The 23,207-nt window shown below is 46.2% G+C and overlaps 2 pseudogenes; both read left to right on the top strand.

Moving 5' to 3' along the window:
- The window catches only part of LOC111835269 (NACHT, LRR and PYD domains-containing protein 12-like), a 202,143-nt pseudogene that overhangs the window by 142,510 nt on the left and 36,426 nt on the right, over window positions 1–23,207 (top strand).
- LOC111842342 (NLR family CARD domain-containing protein 3-like) overlaps window positions 7,458–23,207 on the top strand; it is a 35,218-nt pseudogene continuing 19,468 nt past the window's right edge.

The raw sequence follows: 23,207 nt of genomic DNA on the forward strand, positions 1-23,207 counted from the left end.
CTTTCCCAACAGAGTATTAGATCGATGGTATTCATAGCCTTGGTTTAATTGAGCTAGTATCGGGAAAAATTCATTGTAGAGTCTTAAAGCACTTATCATGTAAGTCGCTCTGGCTAAGGGCGTAAAATGTAAATGTAAATGGAACCAGATGCAGGATTGTCATTACGCAAAAACAACAGACAACATTCCAGACCCGCAAGGCTACAAAATATAAGATTAAACCTCAGTTACTCAGGGATAGCTGCCAACCCTAATTTTTGAACATATGCAAAAAAATTACCCCATATCTTATTAAACTTATGCAGTGAAGCATTCAGTGTACACCTTATCTTTTCAACAAAAAACAGAACATCCTTAATCCATGAGGAGTGAGGGGGAGGAACAGAAGACGGCAGAATCAGCCGTCTAGCTAGTAGAGTAACAAATGCCACAAAATCTGCTTTATATTTTGGAAGCTGTAGATTAAGGGGCAACACCCCAAATAGTGCTGTGAGTGCAACTGGTTCAATTTGAACCGCAACACAGACAGAAAGTGAACTAAATACCTGCAGCCAAAAGGCATGTAAAGAAGGGCATGAGCAGAACATATGAATATGAGTAGCTGGGGCTTGGTGACATCTCTCACACGTAGGGTCAACATCATTATAGATCTTGGAAAGCCTGACTTTAGTGAAGTGAGTACGGTGTAGGATTTTACACTGAATCAAGCTAAGTTTAGCACAAATAGATGAAGAGTGAACTCGACATAGAATGGCATCCCACATCTCCTCTGGAATGACCTCTCCCAAATCTCCCTCCCACCTTAATATTATCAAGAGATGATGGACGCAACGCAGAAATAAGATTATACAGACGTGAAATCAGCCCTTTTATGGAAAGGAACGGGGTCAGGAAGGAGTCTACGGGTGAGGTCCCTGGGAGACTCGGAAAATGGGGGCTCAAATTGCGGACAAAGCTACGGACCTGCAAAAACCTAAAGTGTGTACTTGGCAACAAAAACTTTTGTGGAAGCTGCTGAAATGATGCAAATGTATAATTAATATATAAATCACTGAATGTCTTAATACCCAGATTGGACCACAAAGAGAATGCAGCATCAATCAAAGAGGGGTGAAAAACAGGATTGGCTGATATTGGAGGCGAAAAAGAAAATGCCTGCAGACCGAAGTGGCGTCGAAACTGGTTCCAAATTCGTAAAGTGGTCCTAACTATAATGTTTTTACAATAGAGGGAGAGTGCAAAAGAAAGAGGAGTATGAGTGAGGGCCGTCAATGAAGCCGGTTTAGAAGAAACTGACTCCATGTTCAGCCATCAAGGAGGGTCTGGCTGCGCTTCTAGATGAGTCCACAGATGAATTATTCTGATATATGTTGCCCAGTAGTAAAACCTGAAATTAGGCGAGGCCAAACCACCAAGGGACTTTGGGTTCTGTAAAAGTTCTCTCCTGAGTCGAGGAACTTTCTTATTCCAAATAAACTCTGAAACTAAAGAGTCCAGTTTTGAAAAAAAAAAAAGTTTGAGGAAGAAATACTGGTATGCACTGAAAAAGATGACAATTTGGGGGGAATAGTCATTTTGACTGTGTTAACCTGGCTATCAGGGACAAGGGCAATAACGACCAGCGATGAAAATCTTCCTGAATTCGAGTCGGCAAGGGGGCAAAATGGAACATAAACAAGTCCTTAAATTTGGCTCTCACCTGAATACCGAGGTATGTAAAACCCGATTGAACAATTTTGAATGGAAAATCCAAAGATATATTACGGGCAGCATTGTTCAAGGGAAGGAATTCGCTCTTGTCCAAGTTTACCTTATAACCAGAAATGCAACCAAATGACTCGAGAATATCAAGCACAGCAGAAATTGAAACAGAAATATTAGAAATGTAAAGTAGCAAATCGTCAGCATAGAGAGACACTCTCTGATCAAGACTGTTTCTAACCAGTCCAGTTATATGAGGATTGGACCGGAAGGCAGCGGCGAGTGGTTCAATGGCAACAGCAAATAAAAGAGGACTTAATGGGCAACCCTGACGAGTGGAACGAAACAAAGGAAAATACCCTGAATGAGTATTATTTTCCAGTTTTCCAGTCCTGCATCACATACCATTTTACCAGTGACCATACTGGGTCCTTCACCCTCCACATTGATCTGCCGTCACTGGAAGATCTGACAGTCTATCCAGCAGAAACACAGTGTCAGGTGGTGATTATGCGTCAGGGCTCTCTGGAAGTGGGTGATGATTAAATGAACATGTATTTGCTTGTTCAGTCCCTGCCTTGTACATTATGTGCAACTGGTATGCAGACAAAGTTAGACGCAGTGCTCAGTTGTTGCAGAGGCCATGGGCAAAACAGCTTTGGACTCACTAAAAAGACGCATTAAAGGGTTATAAACTGTGTAGATTGTGAGATGCTGCTTATAAATGTACTTACATGTAGAAACAGAAGCATTTTGCTTGCTATGGCAGCACATATACTAAAAATGGAATGATAGAGAGAAGATTAGCATGGCCCCCATAGGGGCCCCACTTGCCACGAGGGCCCCTGAAATTCACCATGGATGGTCGGCTCTGTCGCTCTTGGGTTATGGGCCCCACATACCCCAGTGCCGTTGCCCCTATAAGACGTCTGCCTAGGAGTGAAACACTGGGCTCTGGACCAAGAGCTCGTGGGTCTGAATCCAGCTCCAGTCGTAGCTCTGGAAATAACTGCAAAAAATAACTTAGCTTTTAATTCGGAAACAAAGTCTTATAAACACCTTACTTCAGCAAAACATTATATATATACACTCACCTAAAGGATTATTAGGAACACCTGTTCAATTTCTCATTAATGCAATTATCTAATCAACCAATCACATGGCAGTTGCTTCAATGCATTTAGGGGTGTGGTCCTGGTCAAGACAATCTCCTGAACTCCAAACTGAATGTCATAATGGGAAAGAAAGGTGATTTAAGCAATTTTAAGCTTGGCATGGTTGTTGGTGCCAGACGGGCCGGTCTGAGTATTTCACAATCTGCTCAGTTACTGGGATTTTCGCGCACAACCATTTCTAGGGTTTATAAAGAATGGTGTGCAAAGGGAAAAACATCCAGTATGCGACAGTCCGGTGGGCGAAAATGCCTTGTTGATGCTAGAGGTCAGAGGAGAATGGGCCGACTGATTCAAGCTGATAGAAGAGCAATTTTGACTGAAATAATCACTCGTTACAACCGAGGTATGCAGCAAAGCATTTGTGAAGCCACAACACGCACAACCTTGAGGCGGATGGGCTACAACAGCAGAAGACCCCACCGGGTACCACTCATCTCCACTACAAATAGGAAAAAGAGGCTACAATTTGCATGAGCTCACCAAAATTGGACAGTTGAAGACTGGAAAAATGTTGCCTGGTCTGACGAGCCTCGATTTCTGTTGAGACATTCAAATGGTAGAGTCAGAATTTGGCGTAAACAGAATGAGAACATGGATCCATCATGCCTTGTTACCACTGTGCAGGCTGGTGGTGGTGGTGTAATGGTGTGGGGGATGTTTTCTTGGCACACTTTAGGCCCCTTAGTGCCAATTGGGCATCGTTTAAATGCCACGGCCTACAAGAGCATTATTTCTGACCATGTCCATCCCTTTATGACCACCATGTACCCATCCTCTGATGGCTACTTCCAGCAGGATAATGCATCATGTCACAAAGCTCGAATCATTTCAAATTGGTTTCTTGAACATGACAATGAGTTCACTGTACTACAATGGCCCGCACAGTCACCAGATCTCAACCCAATAGAGCATCTTTGGGATGTGGTGGAACGGGAGCTTCGTGCCCTGGATGTGCATCCCACAAATCTCCATCAACTGCAAGATGCTATCCTATCAATATGGGCCAACATTTCTAAAGAATGCTTTCAGCACCTTGTTGAATCAATGCCACGTAGAATTAAGGCAGTTCTGAAGGCGAAAGGGGGTCAAACACCGTATTAGTATGGTGTTCCTAATAATCCTTTAGGTGAGTGTATATATATATATATATATATATAAATATATATATATATATATATATATATATAATTTATACAAATTACATAAACTATATACAAATGCAATAATTTATTATATAAAAGATAAATTTAAATTACACAACATAAGATACATCAATCATAAAAATGTAATTAATTGTAAAAAGCATTTAATGAATGCGGCTCCTTGTGCTGAGCCTTCACCTCTTCATATTTCTTCCCTTCTGCCTTTTCACAGAAGAATTTATTTTGAACCTTCTGTGCCCAACCTCCTCCTTCTGTGGTTGCCCACACTGCTTGCAGGTGTAGAGCTGATGGCTCACAGGAGGTGGGAGGGGGAGACCCTGTGTCCTGGCTGAGGCTTCAGCTGCCTTCCACTCAGGGGGGGCTTCGGCTTTAACCTGGGCAGGTTGCCGGGGCGACTGGCTGCAAGGGTGGATGCGGGTGTCAGTGGGACAGTAAAGGGAGTGTCGGTGAGGGGCTATGGGTGGTCGAGTCGAGGTGTCGGCGGGGGGCTATGGGTGGTGGAGGTGTCGGCGGGGGGCTATGGGTGGTCGAGGTGTCGGAGGGGGGCTATGGGTGGTCGAGGTGTCGGTGGGGGGCTATGGGTGGTCGAGGTGTCGGCGGGGGGCTATGGGTGGTCGAGGTGTCGGCGGGGAGCTATGGGTGGTCGAGGTGTCGGCGGGGGGCTATTGGTGGTTGAGGTGTCGGCGGGGGGTTATAGGTGGTTGAGGTGTCGGTGGGGGGGCTATGGGTGGTTTAGGTGTCGTGGGGCTCTGCCACAGCGGGTGAGGAGTATAGAGTGAGGGGACTGTCGGTAAGATGCAAAGAGGAAATAGTGGGGTCATGTTCCTCCTCTGGCCCTGCCTCTTCAGGGGGTCTCCTCCTTGAGCCATCACTCTGCTTGTGGCCTCCATCCAGACCGCCACCGGATCCTTGACCTCGCACAATGTACCTGTCCCAGTCTGGCCCACGTGGGCTCTCTGCCCAGCCAGTGCCTCAGGTGAGGGTCGCAGGGTGAGCTCTCCATTGGACTCAAAGCATAAAACTGGTGCAGAATCCATTCTGGTAGGAAAAAATATTGATCAGGTCAATAAATGCAAACATATGTTGACATAATGCAAATAGATATCGATATATTGATATAATGCCTCCTAAAGAAGTTTGGATGCACATACATGCACTTCACATCTCTTAAGAAACCAGGGCGGCTGTATTTATATTTTAAAAATTGCTTTCTGAGTAATTAATGGCAGGACTCATGACAAATGACACTGACTACATAACTTTTTAATGCAAAAAAACATCGAGAGGGAGGTGAATACATTGTTCTATGCCATTTCAGAGGCCATTTCTATGCAGATTTCACATTATGAAGCAGAAACGCCAGCATTCTTATGAAATATGACTCAATCAACAACATGAAGATCACTTGGTCAAACTAATGATCTGCAAGGTCAGGTCAGGTCAGGTTGGGGAGCATGTGCTGATGGAGCACGTTGCTGCACCCACCACACGGCGAAACTCCTCGGGATCCCAGCTGGCGACCCCCCAGGTAGACACACGGTCCAGTCCCACCCTCCGAAAATGTGGGTGTCCCCTCGGCCTGGTCCAGCTGCTCGGGTCCTCAGCAATGAGGCTTCTGGGAGCCAGATTAGCCTTAGTGTCATAACTGACGCTACCTCACAATGCAATGTGCCTCATAGGGGACTCCTCTAGCAAACGCTCATTCGACCAACGATACCCAAGGATTCTCCGAATAGACACAGTACTGAAGGAGTCCAGTCTTCATCTCAGATCACTGGATAGCGTCCATGTCTCACAGCCATACAGCAACACAGGGAGCACCAGGACTCTAAAGACTTGGACTCTCGCCCCTCAGTACAGTATTTATCCTCTGTCTCCTCTGGCCGCTTTCAGTTACAGTGGACAGTGACCCAGAGGATGCCCCACTAGAGGATCTGCAGTCGGATGCTATGGCCGTCACTCTCGCCCCTCAGTACAGTATTTATCCTCTGTCTCCTGTGGCCGCTTTCAGTTACAGTGGACAGTGACCCAGAGGATGCCCCACTGGAGGATCTGCAGTTGGATGCTATGGCCGTTGCTCTGGCCCCTGTTCCAGTTCCTTGGTCATGATTGCCCAGCAGCAGGTTCCAGCTTCAGCCTCACATCTCCCAGACCTGGGGTGGCCACTGACATCATAAACGGTGGTGAAGAAGGTTAGATAGGCTCCCCATATCCTGGAGGGACGCCGAAGGCACAGACTGAGTTTGTGCCACCCAGATCCCTTCTGGGCCGACTCAGTGACCCTTGCCGGTTCACCACAGGACCACAAGGCGCCAGTGTTGCCAGCTCCTGCTGCCCCAAATCCATCCTCAGCAATAATCTCTTAACTCGACCCAAGTCCAACCAGGCCTTCCTCGTGGGCCGGACCCGCAGCAGTTAGCGCTCTCCAGTTCTTGTCCCAATGCCTGAGGCCCCATGGACTGCCTGTAGGGCCCGCAGCTTCATATGTTCTCGAGTTTCTGTCCCACCTTCCCTCCAGATCTCAGGCCTTCCCCTTCCTCAGTCCTGGTCCCCGTGTCTTTCCCTCGGTGGCATTCCCTTGGCCCGTCCTCCCTGGTGACCTGTCAGTGATCCATACTGCCCTAGTCCCCAAGTCCTGTTCCCAGTGGTGCTCCCCATTCTGTTGACCTGTGTTTGGTGTCTTATGCTCCCTCTATCTGACATGATTCCCCTTTGGTTCAATGCTCTGTTGCCATCTTCCCTGCTCCCTGGGTCTCATTGATGTCTGATCTTGTGTGGTTCCTGGTCCCATTGGCTTTTTGTAAAGGTCATGATGCCCAGCACCAGCTCCGCCCATTCCACCTGCTTGTCCTAGTACTCTTGTTGTTTCACAGCCTAGTCCAGTCATCCCTTTCATCTCTTTTTGCTGGCTAATGATGTAATCCCCACGGCAACAATAAAGATCTTTGCTAATCAAAAACCATGGGTGGATAGAACTATCCATGAGGCAGTGAACGCGTAAAACGCAGGACTCACCACCGGAGATATGAGCGCTTACAAAGCTGCTTCATATGGAGTTCGGAGTGCTGTAAAGCACGTGAAATGCTGGTATCGGGAGCGTGCAGAGTCACACTTCCACCAGGGTGACACGGACCAAATGTGGCACAGACTGCACACAATCACAAACTTCAAAAGTTTTCCCACAAAGTGTCTCGACTGTGAACATCACCTCCCGGTTTGGGATCAGATGTGTCCAGGACATTAAAGGTGCACCAGATCGGATCTACAGTATCTGCAGGTCATTTACTGTGGATGGAAGACCAGAACCACCAGGATCTGTCCGTCCGTCCACTGAACTGTTCCACCCTCCTTTCACACTTTCATGTGCTTTGTCCCGCCCCATGACTACAAAAAAGGAAGTTGCAACATCTTTAGAACTAATGACTTCTCTCTTCAAAGCCAGCATCACCAGGTTTTGTCTACGTTCCTGTTCAGTTCTCAAGGTAAGACGGACAATATTTTAGCAAAATGATTTTAGTTCCTTTTGTAGTAGTTTATGATTTTTAATTCCAGTGTGACATGCTAAAGACCCAAGTAAAAATAATATTAAAAAAACTCTTACAAATTAATAATTTTAAATCACTATAATCAGCCACATAAGAATGTTGCTATGTCTTTGCGTGGGTGTCTCAGTGTTCCTCTGTGAGCTGTTTTGTGCAGGAATTCTTACTACACAGTACTTTGTTACATTAGTTACTGAATAGACCAATGTGATATCATTAATAAACACAGGGCTTGTTTTCTGCGTGATCTACGTGTTACACATGCTTCCTGCTCCTGTAGAACTTGCAGAGCCTGTCTGACCAGCCTCAGCATAGAGTAGAAAATGGAAACTTACCATAAAATTAAAAAATGAAATTAAATAAAAAAATTAATTTTGCGTCATACATTTACACAGTACTTTGTTACATTAGTTACTGAATAGACCAATGTGATATCATTAATAAACACAGGGCTTGTTTTCTGCGTGATCTACGTGTTACACATGCTTCCTGCTCCTGTAGAACTTGCAGAGCCTGTCTGACCAGCCTCAGCATAGAGTAGAAAATGGAAACTTACCATAAAATTAAAAAATGAAATTAAATAAAAAAATTAATTTTGCGTCATACATTTTGAATTTCCACACCCACACGGAATTAACCTATAGAAACATATATGTATAGGGTTTGATATAGGTTTTTAATATATGTGACATATATAAAATTGGCCGGTTTCCTATATTATATGTACATATATGCACATATATGCGTACATATATGTACCTATATAGGTACATATTTGCATATATATGTGTGTGCATATATGCACCTATATGTTTACCTATATGTTCACCTATATGTTACTAAAATTATTAAAATCCATAGCTGCTAGACAACATAAATAAAAGCCCAAAATGTAGAAATTAAAATTTTTTTATTAACATTTAGCAAGTGTCATGTCACACAACGACAATCTGCACCTGCAGGAGCCAGGATTCAAACCCCCGACCTTCCGATCATGGAACGACCCACTGTCCCATCTGTGCCACTGTCACCATTAAATTGCTTTTTCTTTTTCCTCTGTTTCTCCCTCTCCCTCCGAAGGTTGGCGTGAAAAAGAAATGTTCTTCTAAATACAACTGCATAGTAAATGTTTCAGGAAAACGTGTAGACATCATAGCTTTCCATCTCCTCTCACTTATTTGCCATAGTTAAATTGCATAACATGCCAATTACATGTGATACCAATTTCACGTGTTCGCACATAAGTTTTTTTTTTTTTTTTTTTTGTTAGTTCTTAGTTATTGCCTTGATAATAGAAAATATGAGCTAGGCATCATGTATGACAGTTGCCAAAGTGAGATATGAGCTAAAATGACCAGATCCTGCCATGAGCTATATAGGAGACATATCTTGTATGTACATATAGGGCTTATATGTGGATATAAAGAAGCAATACAGGAGACCTATATGGCCTGTATATGCACATATATGCACCTCAATTTTGCCTATATACGCATATATGCAGCATATATATGCATATATACTGCATATAGGTTTCATACACTCACCTAAAGGATTATTAGGAACACCATACTAATACGGTGTTTGACCCCCTTTTGCCTTCAGAACTGCCTTAATTCTACGTGGCATTGATTCAACAAGGTGCTGAAAGCATTCTTTAGAAATGTTGGCCCATACTGATAGGATAGCATCTTGCAGTTGATGGAGATTTGTGGGATGCACATCCAGGGCACGAAGCTCCCGTTCCACCACATCCCAAAGGTGCTCTATTGGGTTGAGATCTGGTGACTGTGGGGGCCATTTTAGTACAGTGAACTCATTGTCATGTTCAAGAAACCAATTTGAAATGATTCGAGCTTTGTGGCATGGTGCATTATCCTGCTGGAAGTAGCCATCAGAGGATGGGTACATGGTGGTCATAAAGGGATGGACATGGTCAGAAACAATGCTCAGGTAGGCCTTGGCATTTAAACGATGCCCAATTGGCACTAAGGGGCCTAAAGTGTGCCAAGAAAACATCCCCCACACCATTACACCTTCACCACCAGCCTGCACAGTGGTAACAAGGCATGATGGATCCATGTTCTCATTCTGGTTACGCCAAATTCTGACTCTACCATTTGAATGTCTCAACAGAAATCGAGACTCATCAGACCAGGCAACATTTTTCCAGTCTTCAACTGTCCAATTTTGGTGAGCTCGTGCAAATTGTAACCTCTTTTTCCTATTTGTAGTGGAGATGAGTCGTACCCGGTGGGGTCTTCTGCTGTTGTAGCCCATCCGCCTCAAGGTTGTGCGTGTTGTGGCTTCACAAATGCTTTGCTGCATACCTCGGTTGTAACGAGTGGTTATTTCAGTCAAAGTTGCTCTTCTATCAGCTTGAATCAGTCAGTCCATTCTCCTCTGACCTCTAGCATCAACAAGGCATTTTCGCCCACAGGACTGCCGCATACTGGATGTTTTTCCCTTTGCACATCATTCTTTGTAAACCCTAGAAATGGTTGTGCGTGAAAATCCCAGTAACTGAGCAGATTGTGAAATACTCAGACCGGCCCATCTGGCATCAACAACCATGCCACGCTCAAAATTGCTTAAATCACCTTTCTTTCCCATTCTGACATTCAGTTTGGAGTTCAGGAGATTGTCTTGACTAGGACCACACCCCTAAATGCATTGAAGCAACTGCCATGTGATTGGTTGACTAGATAATTGCATTAATGAGAAATTGAACAGGTGTTCCTAATAATCCTTTAGGTGAGTGTATATGCGCATATATCCTCATATAGGTTCTTTCCATGTGGGTACAAACAGCCTCAAGTTTCACTTATACATTGTAAATAATTCCACAGGTTAAACTTACAAAAATTAGCTACCTAAATATGAGTTGTTTCAAGAACTTGAGATAAAAATATAAAGCAAATTTTCTCAGTGCAGGTGACAACACAGCAATCCCAAATATTCAATTCTGATTTTCTGCTCAGATATGATTTTTTTGTTAGCCTGATTTACATTATTTTATAAATGTGGCCAGAATCAGATTCCAGTGTGAACTGGTGACAGTCCTGCAGTGACCCACATGTGCAGCAGAACAATAACAGGCAGCATGATTTTAGTGGAGCAGTAGCTGCCAGTTCTGTTTGGAGGTGTGTATGAATGTGGAATCGGAGCCAGGAGTTACACTGTAACAAACAGTTTTTGACTTTCAGTTGTGTCAGTGTAGTATTCGGAGTGTACTTCATTTGAGTGCATTGAAGTTGTTATCACTGTAAAAAAATGTTTCAACTTATAAAACAGTGTTTCTGTGCTGGCTTAGAATTTTAAGTTACATTTGGCCACCTTACCATCACCTGTGATATAAAAGTGAATAAAATATATGGTTCCAGTTTTGGGGAAAATGATAAAAGAGTGAGAATTTACTGTTAAACTGCTGTATGCAATTGGTCATGTAACTTTAACTTAACTACCTCTAAGCAGGGGTGTCAGTGTAAAGGCAGTGCTCATTGACACAGATTATAAAGCTTGCTAGACTGCATAAGACAATCAGATATTTATCAGGGTTGAGAGAAGGTGAGAGCTCCCCTAGTGGCTACAGGAGGGCATTTTCCCCAGAGCAGATATAATGGGTGGCAGCCTCAATGCTTTTAGACCTGAACTTGAGGTAGAAGATCAAATCAAATCAATTTAATATTTAATATTTTTAACCTAGGCTTAGTAATTAAAAACCCATCATGAACGAGAATGATATGTCAAGCATATTAGTCTCTACCTGAGTACATGAGTGTTTGTTGTGTATGAGCTAATTGGTGTGTCAGTTGGTTTTGGTGCTGTAGCATGTTCAACATGCTACATCATACATCTTTTATGATGTAATACATTCATCTGGCCACACTGGAGATTCATTTAGAGCAGTGTTTCTCAACCCAGTCCTCGGCGAACCCCAGACGGTCCATGTTTTTGCTCCCTCCCAGCTCCCAGCCAATCAGGATCACCGAATGCCTGCTACAGGTGCGCTGGGAGGAGTTTGCATGGTCCAACAGCCTGCAACAATACAAGCAAGCCCTACATAGAGCTCATTCAGCCTGTTACTCTGACCTTATTGATGGCAATAGAAATAACCCTCACTACCTTATTAAGGCTGTAGCTTCTCTAACTAACCTCTGCTACCAAGTAACATTGGTAGGAAACATTTTATGGACTTTAACAATAAAATTACAAACAATTGCCTTCAAACATGTGTTACGATCTCCAGTCTATAGTTGGAGTGTAACAGTATTAAAGGGAAGGGGAATTGGATAAAGGGACAAAGAGGATAAGGGGAACAAGGGAACACCAGTGGACAAAGGGATTACTTTGTACTTTCATATTTTATTCACACACAATGCTGACACTGAACAAGTAACCCAGTGCAGACGACTTCAGGAGTGACCAAGGCCAAAGTAACAAACAAAACTCCCAACTACCAAGCCACCCACGGCTGATCTCAGCTAAGAGCAAAAGAAAAGGAAACCAAAAGACAAACACTCCACCTGACACCTAACGAAAGGAACAGAGTCAAACACACACTCGCAAAACAAAATGGCGGTCACTCCCTACGCACCAATGCCATCACAGATGCAGAACATGCACACAAGCCAGAGTGACAGTGTCCGAGGGGGGGGGGGGGCGAAGACGTAAACGAAAGAAAACCGAGCGGGGGGGTCGAAAGCCAAACAGCAAATCAAACACAGCAAAGGTACAAAATGGGTGTAAGCGCCAAATGTTGCTTTTGTTAAATGTTGTAATGTCCCAGGTGGAACACGGGGTGGCGCATGTAATTGTTTCAGGTATAAAGGTAGCAAATTCAATGTTGTGGGCAGGTCGTTTGACCCAGAAGGGCAAAGGGTTTTTGACCGCTTACGCTTACGTGACGCCGAACAAGCAACGCTTTGTTGTGCGGCTTGTCACGAACTTACTGGTGATACCTGTTATGTGCTGCATTGGAATAAATGGACATCTTTGTATTCAACATCAAGATTCGTCTAATTGTGTAGCATATACAGCAACCAAAGTTAACTAGGGTAAGTCTAGCATCGTTACCATCAAGCGTGTCAGCCAAGCCATGCCCGGTGTCAGGCACCTCAGTAGTTTGGTAGTAGACCAAACTCCTGTAATAATGGGTGAGGCGAGAATTAAACACAAAACAGAATACATTCCAAAGTCAATACACAGGCAATATGCAAGTCAGAAAAGGCAATAACAGAGTCAATGAGCAAAGCTGTCGGGACGGCTGGACAGCGTCCTTTTCAACTCTGGGACCCAGAAGGGAGGAATGGCGTGGATAAGATACTGTAACGGAGCTGAGGAAAAAACACGAGCACAGCCCTGGGGAACTTACAGCACGTAAAGACTCATGTTCAAATGAGTCACAGATAACTCTGACGAAGACACCCTTGATGTTTTTGAAATAATCAATGAGCAGGAGTTCAAACAATAATAACTGAAACAAAACTGACCACTTGTCCTCTGGACCCAATCCCCACTCCACTTCTTACAGAATTCCAGGGAGTTCTGGCAAGACCCATAACTGCCACAATGAATGCGTCCCTGTCCCCAGGCAATGACACTGACCAATGTAAAGTAGCAGGAATGAGACCACTACTGAAGGAACCAAGTTTGGACCCATAGAAGCTCAGCAATTACAGACCTGTCTCTAATGTACCATTTCTGTCCAGAGTTCTGAAGAAGAAGTAGTTACTGCTCAGTTACAGCAGTCATACTTTTAGACACACAAAATATTGGATCGATTCCAGACAGGATTCTGTCAGGGACACAGAACTGAAACTGCTTTAACTATAGTCATATAATTCATAACACTGGCAATTGTTCCTGACAGCGTGACAATTGACCAATTTAATCTATTACATAGACTTGAATTTGATGATGGATTATGTGGAAAGGCGTTGAATTGGTTTAAATCCTCTTTGACTAATTGACATCAGTATGCTCTGGCAAATAACCGTACTCTGTTGTCAAAGTCACCGGTCCAATAAGGAGTACCACAGGGATCAGTCCTTGGGCCTTTATTGTTTTCTCCCTAAATGCTGCTATTAGGTAACATGATGAGAAAACATACAGTCAAGTGAAAAAGAAAGTTTTGCATGTAAGGGCATAATAATTGAAAAAAATTACCTGGACCTTACCAGGTTCTAAATGTATTTAAATCTGCCTTCAGGTGTGGGGGGCAGCATGTGGTTCAGTGGGCTAAGCCTCTGTGCCTGTGATCAGAAGGTCACTGGTCTGAGCCCATCTGCAGGTTCTTCAGCAAGGCCCTTAGCTCCCAGCTCCCTGAGTGCTGCTATGGGTGGCTGCCCTTCATAACCAACTTGATCTCACTTACAGTGAGCAAGTTGGCGGAAGCATAAAGAGAATTTCCCCACACAGATCAATATAAATACAAACAACAGTTCAGCATGTTATTATTTATTTATGTTATTTATAACAATAATGAAACCAAACTGAAGAAGCCATGTGTGAAAAACTAAGTACAATCATTCAATAGCTTGTAGCATCACCTTTAGCAGCAATGACTCTAAGTAATTATTTCCTGTGTGACTTTATCAGTCACTCATATCATTATGGAGGAGTTCTGACTCACTCTTCTGTACGACGCTGCTTCAGCATTTCAGTCTACTAAGACCGTGAATGTTTTGTTTTTTAATGTCTTACAATGTACATAGCTAATCTAATAATAATGAATAGATATGTTATTAAAAGGAGTGCTGTAGTATTTTATTCTGTTACATGAACATATAAAACAAGTAATTCATGATACAGTAATTATTCAGTAGTACGGTTATGGTATTATGCAGGACACCAGTGGTTTTATTCTGACTCCATAATACTGCCTCCAAGATTATTGGTGGTACTGCATCTCGCACATGCATAGCGTTGAAGATGCGTGGAATGAATAAGGAATACATGTGATGGCAATGATGCGTAAGTGAACTCGTTGTGAGTGTTGAGTATAAACCTTCGATAGCCTTTGATGAGCTCCTGGAACCACCCACTCTCCTGTGGACCAGTGGCCCTAAGTAGTAGGTGCCAGTACTCCCCTTGTTATTCAGTACCATGTGCCAGTACTCCCCTTGTTATTCAGTACCAGGTGCCAGTGCTCTTCTTGTTATTCAGAATCAGGTGCCAGTACTCCCCTTATTATTCAGTGCCAGGTGTCAGTACTCCCCTTGTTTTTCAGTACCAGGTGCCAGTACTATCGTAGTTATTCAGTACCAGGTGCCAGTACTCCCCTTATTATTCAGTGCCAGGTGTCAGTACTCCCCTTGTTTTTCAGTACCAGGTGCCAGTACTATCGTAGTTATTCAGTACCAGGTGCCAGTACTCTCCTTGTTATTCAGTACCAGGTGCCGGTACTCCCCTTATTATTCAGTGCCAGGTGCCGGTAATCCCCTTGTTATTCAGTACAAGGTGCCAGTACTCCCCTTATTATTCAGCGCCAGGTGCCGGTGCTCCCCTTGTTATTCAGTGCCAGGTGCCAGTACTCTCCTTGTTATTCAATGCCAGGTGCCAGTACTCCTCTTGTTATTCAGTACCAGGTGCCAGTACTCCCCTTATTATTCAGTGCCAGGTGCCGGTACTCCCCTTGTTATTCAGTGCCAGGTGCCAGTGCTCCCCTTGTTATTCAGTGCCAGGTGCCGGTACTCCCTTTGTTATTCAGTGCCAGGTGCCATTGCTCCCCTTGTTATTCAGTACCAGGTGCCAGAACTCCCCTTGTTCTTCAGTGCCAGGTGCCGGTACTCCCCTTATTATTCAGTGCCAGGTGCCGGTACTCCCCTTGTTATTCAGTGCCAGGTGCCAGTGCTCCCCTTGTTTTTCAGGGCCAGGTGCCAGTACTCCCCTTATTATTCAGTGCCAGGTGTTACGATCCAGTCTAGGGTTGGACCGCAACAAAGTGAAAGGGAAGGAGGGATTGGGGAGGACAGGACAACTAGGGCTAGGAGAAGGGAACACGGGACACAGAGGGAGTCTTTTTTTATAGTTTTTTTTATAGTTTTTCACAAACACAGTACAAACACTAGGTGTAACGAACGTCAGGAGTGACAAAGGCCAAAGAAACAAACAAAAGCACATCTACCGAGTAACCCAAGCTGAACTACCTAAGGGAACACAAAGAAAATGGTGAAACGAAACAACAATGCCTAAATCTACCTCCCTGACCAAACAAACAATAATCCCCACGTTAACGAATAAACAAAAAGGCAGACACTCCCTACACACCTAGTGAAACACGAAACACCAAGCCAAGGCAATGGTATCAAAAGGGAAAACCGAGAGGCGAAGTCGAAACACAGGCGAAAGTCCAAAACCAATCAAGCAATCAGAAACCAAGGCGAAAGTACAAATAAGGGCGAGGCGAGAATCGAAAGTCGAGGGCAAATCAGTCATACACAGTCAATCAAACAAAGCAAAAGTGAACAAAGAGCGAGCTAGCAGGCGAGAAGCAAGTAGCGGGCAGACGAAGGGACAAAGAAGCAATCTCTTCAGCCGATGAACCGGAAACTGCTCCGAGGGCAAGGGAGGCGGGGTCAGGTCCAGAGGGCGGAGTCGAGGGAGCAGTTGACCAATCGGCGAGTGGGCAGGACGTCCGAAGGACCTGCAGGCATCCTCCTAAACTTACGGCACGTAACACTTACGGCACGTACCCGAAACTTACGGCACAAATTCCACAAAATACATGCTAGTACTCCCCTTGTTATTCAGTACCAGGTGCCAGTACTCTCCTAGTTATTCAGTACCAGATGCCAGTACTCCCCTTGTTATTCAGTACCAGGTGCCGGTACTCCCCTTGTTATTCAGTGCCAGGTGCCGGTACTCCCCTTGTTATTCAGTGCCAGGTGCCGGTGCTCCCCTTGTTATTCAGTGCCAGGTGCCGGTACTCCCCTTGTTATTCAGTGCCAGGTGCCGGTGCTCCCCTTGTTTTTCAGTGCCAGGTGTCGGTACTCCCCTTGTTATTCAGTGCCAGGTGCCGGTACTCCCCTTTTTATTCAGTGCCAGGTGCCGGTACTCCCCTTGTTATTCAGTGCCAGGTGCCGGTGCTCCCCTTGTTTTTCAGGGCCAGGTGCCAGTACTCCCCTTGTTATTCAGTGCCAGGTGCCGGTACTCCCCTTGTTATTCAGTACCAGGTGCCAGTACTCCCCTTGTTATTCAGTGCCAGGTGCCAGTACTCCCCTTGTTATTCAGTACCAGGTGCCAGTACTCCCCTTGTTATTCAGTACCAGGTGCCGCTACTCCCCTTATTATTCAGTGCCAGGTGCCAGTGCTCCCCTTGTTTTTCAGGGCCAGGTGCCAGTGCTCCCCTTGTTATTCAGTGCCAGGTGTAAGTACTCCCCTTGCTATTCAGTGCCAGGTGCCAGTACTCCCCTTGTTATTCAGTGCCAGGTGCCAGTACTCCTCTTGTTATTCAGAATCAGGTGCCAATGCTCCCCTTGCTATTCAGTGCCAGGTGCCAGTACTCCCCTTGTTATTCAGTGCCAGGTGCCAGTACTCCTCTTGTTATTCAGAATCAGGTGCCAATGCTCCCCTTGCTATTCAGTGCCAGGTGCTAGTACTCCCCTTGTTATTCAGTACCAGGTTCCAGTGCTCCTCTTGTTATTCAGAATCAGGTGCCAGTACTCCCCTTGTTATTCAGTGCCAGGTGCCAGTACTCCCCTTATTATTCAGTGCCAGGTGTTACGATCCAGTCTAGGGTTGGACCGCAACAAAGTGAAAGGGAAGGAGGGATTGGGGAGGACAGGACAACTAGGGCTAGGAGAAGGGAACACGGGACACAGAGGGAGTCTTTTTTTATAGTTTTTTTTATAGTTTTTCACAAACACAGTACAAACACTAGGTGTAACGAACGTCAGGAGTGACAAAGGCCAAAGAAACAAACAAAAGCACATCTACCGAGTAACCCAAGCTGAACTACCTAAGGGAACACAAAGAAAATGGTGAAACGAAACAACAATGCCTAAATCTACCTCCCTGACCAAACAAACAATAATCCCCACGTTAACGAATAAACAAAAAGGCAGACACTCCCTACACACCTAGTGAAACACGAAACACCAAGCCAAGGCAATGGTATCAAAAGGGAAAACCGAGAGGCGAAGTCGAAACACAGGCGAAAGTCCAAAACCAATCAAGCAATCAGAAACCAAGGCGAAAGTACAAATAAGGGCGAGGCGAGAATCGAAAGTCGAGGGCAAATCAGTCATACACAGTCAATCAAACAAAGCAAAAGCGAACAAAGAGCGAGCTAGCAGGCGAGAAGCAAGTAGCGGGCAGACGAAGGGACAAAGAAGCAATCTCTTCAGCCGATGAACCGGAAACTGCTCCGAGGGCAAGGGAGGCGGGGTCAGGTCCAGAGGGCGGAGTCGAGGGAGCAGTTGACCAATCGGCGAGTGGGCAGGACGTCCGAAGGACCTGCAGGCATCCTCCTAAACTTACGGCACGTAACACTTACGGCACGTACCCGAAACTTACGGCACAAATTCCACAAAATACATGCTAGTACTCCCCTTGTTATTCAGTACCAGGTGCCAGTACTCTCCTAGTTATTCAGTACCAGATGCCAGTACTCCCCTTGTTATTCAGTACCAGGTGCCGGTACTCCCCTTGTTATTCAGTGCCAGGTGTCGGTACTCCCCTTGTTATTCAGTGCCAGGTGCCGGTACTCCCCTTGTTATTCAGTGCCAGGTGCCGGTGCTCCCCTTGTTTTTCAGGGCCAGGTGCCAGTACTCCCCTTGTTATTCAGTGCCAGGTGCCGGTACTCCCCTTGTTATTCAGTACCAGGTGCCAGTACTCCCCTTGTTATTCAGTGCCAGGTGCCAGTACTCCCCTTGTTATTCAGTACCAGGTGCCAGTACTCCCCTTGTTATTCAGTACCAGGTGCCGCTACTCCCCTTATTATTCAGTGCCAGGTGCCAGTGCTCCCCTTGTTTTTCAGGGCCAGGTGCCAGTGCTCCCCTTGTTATTCAGTGCCAGGTGTAAGTACTCCCCTTGCTATTCAGTGCCAGGTGCCAGTACTCCCCTTGTTATTCAGTGCCAGGTGCCAGTACTCCTCTTGTTATTCAGAATCAGGTGCCAATGCTCCCCTTGCTATTCAGTGCCAGGTGCCAGTACTCCCCTTGTTATTCAGTGCCAGGTGCCAGTACTCCTCTTGTTATTCAGAATCAGGTGCCAATGCTCCCCTTGCTATTCAGTGCCAGGTGCTAGTACTCCCCTTGTTATTCAGTACCAGGTTCCAGTGCTCCTCTTGTTATTCAGAATCAGGTGCCAGTACTCCCCTTGTTATTCAGTGCCAGGTGCCAGTACTCCCCTTGTTATTCAGAATCAGGTGCCATTGCTCCCCTTGTTATTCAGTGCCAAGTGCCAGTACTCCCCTTGTTATTCAGTACCAGTTTCCAGTGCTCCTCTTGTTATTCAGAATCAGGTGCCAGTACTCCCCTTGTTATTCAGTACCAGGTGCCAGTACTCTCCTTGTTATTCAGTACCAGGTGCCGGTACTCCCCTTATTATTGAGTGCCAGGTGCCAGTGCTCCCCTTGTTATTCAGTGCCAGGTGCCAGTGCTCCCCTTGTTATTCAGTGCCAGGTGCCAGTGCTCCCCTTGTTTTTCAGGGCCAGGTGCCAGTGCTCCCCTTGTTATTCAGTGCCAGGTGCCGCTGCTCCCCTTGTTATTCAGTGCCAGGTGCCGGTGCTCCCCTTGTTATTCAGTGCCAGGTGCCGGTGCTCCCCTTGTTTTTCAGGGCCAGGTGCCAGTGCTCCACTTGTTATTCAGTGCCAGGTGTCAGTACTCCCCTTGTTATTCAGTACCAGGTGCCAGTGCTCCTCTTGTTTTTCAAGGCCAGGTGCCAGTGCTCCCCTTGTTATTCAGTACCAGTTGCCAGTGCTCCCCTTGTTATTCAGTGCCAGGTGCCAGTACTCCCCATGTTATTAAGTGCCAGGTTCCAGTACTCCCCTTGTTATTCAGTGCCAGGTGCCAGTACTCCTCTTGTTATTCAGAATCAGGTGCCATTGCTCCCCTTGTTATTCAGTGCCAGGTGCCAGTACTCCCCTTGTTATTCAGTGCCAGGTGCCAGTACTCCTCTTGTTATTCAGAATCAGGTGCCAATGCTCCCCTTGCTATTCAGTGCCAGGTGCCAGTACTCCCCTTGTTATTCAGTGCCAGGTGCCAGTACTCCTCTTGTTATTCAGAATCAGGTGCCAATGCTCCCCTTGTTATTCAGTGCCAGGTGCCAGTACTCCTCTTGTTATTCAGAATCAGGTGCCATTGCTCCCCTTGTTATTCAGTGCCAAGTGCCAGTACTCCCCTTGTTATTCAGTACCAGGTTCCAGTGCTCCTCTTGTTATTCAGAATCAGGTGCCAGTACTCCCCTTGTTATTCAGTACCAGGTGCCAGTACTCTCCTTGTTATTCAGTACCAGGTGCCGGTACTCCCCTTATTATTGAGTGCCAGGTGCCAGTGCTCCCTTTGTTATTCAGTGCCAGGTGCCAGTGCTCCCCTTGTTATTCAGTGCCAGGTGCCAGTGCTCCCCTTGTTTTTCAGGGCCAGGTGCCAGTGCTCCACTTGTTATTCAGTGCCAGGTGTCAGTACTCCCCTTGTTATTCAGTACCAGGTGCCAGTGCTCCTCTTGTTTTTCAAGGCCAGGTGCCAGTGCTCCCCTTGTTATTCAGTACCAGTTGCCAGTGCTCCCCTTGTTATTCAGTGCCAGGTGCCAGTACTCCCCTTGTTATTCAGTGCCAGGTGCCAGTACTCCTCTTGTTATTCAGAATCAGGTGCCATTGCTCCCCTTGTTATTCAGTGCCAGGTGCCAGTACTCCCCTTGTTATTCAGTGCCAGGTGCCAGTGCTCCCCTTGTTATTCAGTACCAGGTTCCAGTGCTCCTCTTGTTATTCAGAATCAGGTGCCAGTACTCCTCTTGTTATTCAGTGCCTGGTGCTAGTCCTCCCCTTATTATTCAGTGCCAGGTGCCAGTACTCCCCTTGTTATTCAGTACCAGGTGCCAGTACTCTCCTAGTTATTCAGTACCAGGTGCCAGTACTCTCCTTGTTATTCAGTACCAGGTGCCGGTACTCCCCTTATTATTCAGTGCCAGGTGCCAGTACTCCCCTTGTTATTCAGTACCAGGTGCCGGTACTCCCCTTATTATTCAGTGCCAGGTGCCCTTACGCCCCTTGTTATTCTGTGCCAGGTGCCAGTGCTCCCCTTGTTATTCAGTACCAGGTTCCAGTACTCCCCTTGTTATTCAGTGCCAGGTGCCAGTGCTCCCCTTGTTATTCAGTGCCAGGTGCCGGTACTCCCCTTGTTATTCAGTGCCTGGTGCCGGTGCTCCCCTTGTTATTCAGTGCCAGGTGCCAGTGCTCCCCTTGTTATCCAGTGCCAGTACTCCCCTTGATATTCAGTACCAGGTGCCAGTGCTCCCTTTGTTATTCAATGCCAGGTGCCAGTGAACCCCTTGTTATTCAAAGCCAAGTGCCAATACTCCCCTTGTTATTCAGTACCAGGTTCCAGTACTCCCCTTGTTATTCAGTGCCAGGTGCCAGTACTCTTCTTGTTATTCAGTACCAGGTTCCAGTACTCCCCTTGTTATTCAGTGCCAGGTGCCAGTGCTCCCCTTGTTATTCAGTACCAGGTGCCGGTACTCCCCTTATTATTCAGTGCCAGGTGCCAGTACTCCCCTTGTTATTCAGTGCCAGGTGCCAGTACTCTTCTTGTTATTCAGTACCAGGTTCCAGTACTCCCCTTGTTATTCAGTGCCAGGTGCCAGTACTCTTCTTGTTATTCAGTACCAGGTTCCAGTACTCCCCTTGTTATTCAGTGCCAGGTGCCAGTGCTCCCCTTGTTATTCAGTACCAGGTGCCGGTACTCCCCTTGTTATTCAGTGCCAGGTGCCAGTACTCCTCTTGTTATTCAGAATCAGATGCCATTGCTCCCCTTGTTATTCAGTGCCAGGTGCCAGTACTCCTCTTGTTATTCAGAATCAGATGCCATTGCTCCCCTTGTTATTCAGTGCCAGGTGCCAGTACTCCCCTTGTTATTCAGTGCCAGGTGCCAGTACTCTTCTTGTTATTCAGTACCAGGTTCCAGTACTCCCCTTGTTATTCAGTACCAGGTGCCAGTACTCTCCTTGTTATTCAGTACCAGGTGCCGGTACTCCCCTTATTATTCAGTGCCAGGTGCCAGTACTCCCCTTGTTATTCAGTACCAGGTGCCGGTACTCCCCTTATTATTCAGTGCCAGGTGCCCTTACGCCCCTTGTTATTCTGTGCCAGGTGCCAGTGCTCCCCTTGTTATTCAGTACCAGGTTCCAGTACTCCCCTTGTTATTCAGTGCCAGGTGCCAGTGCTCCCCTTGTTATTCAGTGCCAGGTGCCGGTACTCCCCTTGTTATTCAGTGCCTGGTGCCGGTGCTCCCCTTGTTATTCAGTGCCAGGTGCCAGTGCTCCCCTTGTTATCCAGTGCCAGTACTCCCCTTGATATTCAGTACCAGGTGCCAGTGCTCCCTTTGTTATTCAATGCCAGGTGCCAGTGAACCCCTTGTTATTCAAAGCCAAGTGCCAATACTCCCCTTGTTATTCAGTACCAGGTTCCAGTACTCCCCTTGTTATTCAGTGCCAGGTGCCAGTACTCTTCTTGTTATTCAGTACCAGGTTCCAGTACTCCCCTTGTTATTCAGTGCCAGGTGCCAGTGCTCCCCTTGTTATTCAGTACCAGGTGCCGGTACTCCCCTTATTATTCAGTGCCAGGTGCCAGTACTCCCCTTGTTATTCAGTGCCAGGTGCCAGTACTCTTCTTGTTATTCAGTACCAGGTTCCAGTACTCCCCTTGTTATTCAGTGCCAGGTGCCAGTACTCTTCTTGTTATTCAGTACCAGGTTCCAGTACTCCCCTTGTTATTCAGTGCCAGGTGCCAGTGCTCCCCTTGTTATTCAGTACCAGGTGCCGGTACTCCCCTTGTTATTCAGTGCCAGGTGCCAGTACTCCTCTTGTTATTCAGAATCAGATGCCATTGCTCCCCTTGTTATTCAGTGCCAGGTGCCAGTACTCCTCTTGTTATTCAGAATCAGATGCCATTGCTCCCCTTGTTATTCAGTGCCAGGTGCCAGTACTCCCCTTGTTATTCAGTGCCAGGTGCCAGTACTCTTCTTGTTATTCAGTACCAGGTTCCAGTACTCCCCTTGTTATTCAGTACCAGGTGCCAGTACTCTCCTTGTTATTCAGTACCAGGTGCCGGTACTCCCCTTATTATTCAGTGCCAGGTGCCAGTACTCCCCTTGTTATTCAGTACCAGGTGCCGGTACTCCCCTTATTATTCAGTGCCAGGTGCCCTTACGCCCCTTGTTATTCTGTGCCAGGTGCCAGTGCTCCCCTTGTTATTCAGTACCAGGTTCCAGTACTCCCCTTGTTATTCAGTGCCAGGTGCCAGTGCTCCCCTTGTTATTCAGTGCCAGGTGCCGGTACTCCCCTTGTTATTCAGTGCCTGGTGCCGGTGCTCCCCTTGTTATTCAGTGCCAGGTGCCAGTGCTCCCCTTGTTATCCAGTGCCAGTACTCCCCTTGATATTCAGTACCAGGTGCCAGTGCTCCCTTTGTT

This window comes from Paramormyrops kingsleyae, chromosome 4 (assembly GCF_048594095.1).
Source record: "Paramormyrops kingsleyae isolate MSU_618 chromosome 4, PKINGS_0.4, whole genome shotgun sequence".
NCBI classification, from domain to species: domain Eukaryota; kingdom Metazoa; phylum Chordata; class Actinopteri; order Osteoglossiformes; family Mormyridae; genus Paramormyrops; species Paramormyrops kingsleyae.